Here is a 2,794-nt window from a genome sequence, read left to right on the forward strand (position 1 = left end):
GCTCCTCGGGGTTTTTTTTTTTTAATTTTCTCCTTGAAAAAAAAAAAAAAAAAAAAAAAAGGGAAGGCGGCAGAGACAGGGACTGCCAACTCCAGCCTGGGGAGACGGTGGGAGGCTGCGGAGCGGCCACAGCTGAGCTCCACGTGCCGGGGCTGGGAGCTGTGGTCCTGGGAAGGGAGTGGAAGGATCCCTGCCCTGCCGGCTCGCGGGGCTGCAGGGCCAGGGCGGGCACCGACCCCGCAGCCCGGGGCTTGGGGCTGGCCACAAGCCACCCCCCGGCCGGGAGCCGCGCAAACTTCCCCGGCCCCGCAGTGGCCACCAGGCTCAGGCTGCACAGACCCTGCCCGCCCCGTCCCAAAGAGGCGGCTCGTCTTGGCTGGGCTAGGAGTTCAATGCGGGGCGACGAGCTAAGCGCCCTCTCTCCCTTTAAACTTGGGCTAGTCTCGGCCACTTTTTGAAAGACATCGAGACGTGCTCTGAATCGCAGGGACAGAGGAGTGACCTGTGAGCAGTGACACCCCCCCCCACCACCACCACCAAGAGCACACCTTGGGGGCCGGGCCCTGGACAGCAACTTTTGCAGACACACCCGCGGCCCCGGCTGCGCATCCAAAAAGTCCCTTTCCAGCAGCAACAGGCACAGAAGTTAATTTGTAGGTGTACACAGACATCCATGGAGAGCCGGCTATTTATTTTCACTGGCATCAAACCCCCTCCTTGCCTTTCTCAAAGCGGTTTCACCTGTCTATCCTGATTTTTTTTCTTCCCCCCTACCCCTTCCTATGGATGTTATTCCCTCTTTCCCTGCGGTGCCCCCAAAAGTAAACGCGCTGCTTTCAAGCAAACTTTCAGCTCCTCCATTTCCAGCCTTGGGAGGCTTGGCTCCTGCACATGGACATGCCCGAGACCAGGGGATGCTGTCGGGACACCTCGGAAAAGTGCGCTGCCCGCGGCGCAGGGCAGGACCACGCTCTTCCATCTCAGGACATTGCCGGGGGATTGGGAACATCCCGCTTTCTTTATCCTTCAAAAAGAAATCACCATCATTTCCCCGTAATAGTTTGAAGCAGGATCCAGTTCAAGCGGCGCTTCCTCAGCCCAGTATAGATCTAAGTTGGATCTGAATTGCGGGCGCACGCTTTTATTACATCTGAGTCATAGTAAATATGCCATCCATGGTAAATATTCACTCCGGTTTACCAAAAGCCATTAGTGTTGACATAGTGCAACCTAATGCTTCCCCCCCCCCTTCTCTTTTCGTGTTTATTCTGTCTCACACGTGGAAAGTGAGCTCGGGGAAAGTTGCAGCCTCCCATTCAGTAAAACGTGAATCCTGCTCCAGGTTCAGAAGAAGTTTGGAAAGGACTCACCTTCCAAAAGGGAAAAGTTTGTGATCAGTGTACCAGGAGGGGTTTTTTGGGTTTAGGGTTTTTGGGGGTTTTTTTTTTAGTAAAGCATCCAAACAAACCATGCTGAACCAGTGAGTTTAGTTACTACGTCTGGGCATCAGAAAAGTTGCTTGGGAGCTGTTGTGCTTTGGCTTGGCTATTTAAAAAAAAACCCTGCTAGGGGTTAGCATAAGATACTGGCCACCTCCTCCCAGCAATGCTTTGCAATAATAGCCCGAGACAAGGACATGAGCTTGGGCAGCATCCCTTTCGATCTGCTAAACGGGCTAAAAGAAAACAAATCTAGGACCCTTTCGCCCCTACACTGTCTCAGGAGTTAGTGACATACAAAAAGCCAGAACTCGTGGTCAGCACTGCTTGGAGAACAGTCACTATTTCAGCGGTTTTATTATTAAAAGTTGCTTTCTTTGAAAGACTTTTTTTTTGTTTGTTTGTTTAAAAAAGGACCGTGCCAGTGAGGTTGTGGCTTCTTCTTCCCTGAACTTGCCCAGAGCGGAGGGGCACCCCGAGCAGGGCGGGCACGTCTCCCCCACGACGTTGTGCTGCTCTTGAGGTACCTGCTGTGCCAGGACGGGGAGAGGGACGAGGCAGAGCCAGCCCAAGTGCTGCTGCTGCTGCTTGCAGATGGCTCTCCCAGCGCAAGCCTCAGATTTGGTGATAAAGTCTCCTTCTCTGCAGCACTGGGGGGGGGGGAGGTTAGGAAGGGGTGGAGAAGGGGCGAGATCCAGTTTCTCCTCCTCTTTTCCCCCTCGCGCTCGCTCGCTCTCTTTTTTTCCTCCCAAGTTCTCTGTTCACTATCCCCCCTTGAATCCGAAGAAGCCTCCCGATTGGGCGCCCGGCCTGGCGCACGTCATTCAGACTGTGACGTTTAGTCTTCCTGTTTCCTTCAGCTGTGTCTTAAAGTAAATCTTGTTGTGGTGCGGAGCCCTCAGCTGAGCGAGGCTGCTCTGCTGCCGGCAGAAATAATAGACAATTACAGCCAGGGAGAGAAGAGCGGCGCAAAAGAGCTCTTCCCTCCCCCTCTCTCCTCTCCTCTCCTCTCTCTCTCTCTCTCTCTCTCTCTCTCTCTCTCTCTCTCTCTCTCTCTCTCACACACACACACACACACGCTCCCTCTCTATCTCTCTCTCTTCCCCGCACACTCATTCTTTCTCACTCACACACACACACACCCTCCCTTGTCCAATTATAATATTCCTCATCAGCAAGACAGCAGCGTGTGTGTGTGTGTGTGTGTGTATGTGTGTGCGCGCGCGCGCGCGCGCTGCACGCGTGTGTTCTCCTCTCTCTTTCTACCGGCCAAAAAAAGCGGCTCAGTTTCATCGCCTTTGCACTGAGTAAGTATTTCTCTCCCTCCCCCCCACCCTTCACCTCCCTCCTCTCTC

At 53.8% G+C, this 2,794-nt stretch overlaps 1 protein-coding gene across 5 annotated transcripts in view; it reads left to right on the top strand.

The window, feature by feature from the left end:
* The first annotated feature begins 2,512 nt into the window (after positions 1–2,512).
* Positions 2,513–2,794, top strand: part of PROX1 (prospero homeobox 1) — a 51,394-nt gene continuing 51,112 nt past the window's right edge. For all 5 annotated transcript variants that reach the window (XM_019516442.1, XM_019516443.1, XM_019516444.1 and 2 more), the window contains exon 1: positions 2,513–2,746. The gene's annotated coding sequence lies outside the window, so the exon portion shown is untranslated. The remainder of the gene's footprint in view (positions 2,747–2,794) is intronic.

This window comes from Gavialis gangeticus, unplaced genomic scaffold (genome assembly GCF_001723915.1).
Source record: "Gavialis gangeticus isolate Ggan-Ray unplaced genomic scaffold, GavGan_comp1, whole genome shotgun sequence".
Taxonomy (NCBI): domain Eukaryota; kingdom Metazoa; phylum Chordata; order Crocodylia; family Gavialidae; genus Gavialis; species Gavialis gangeticus.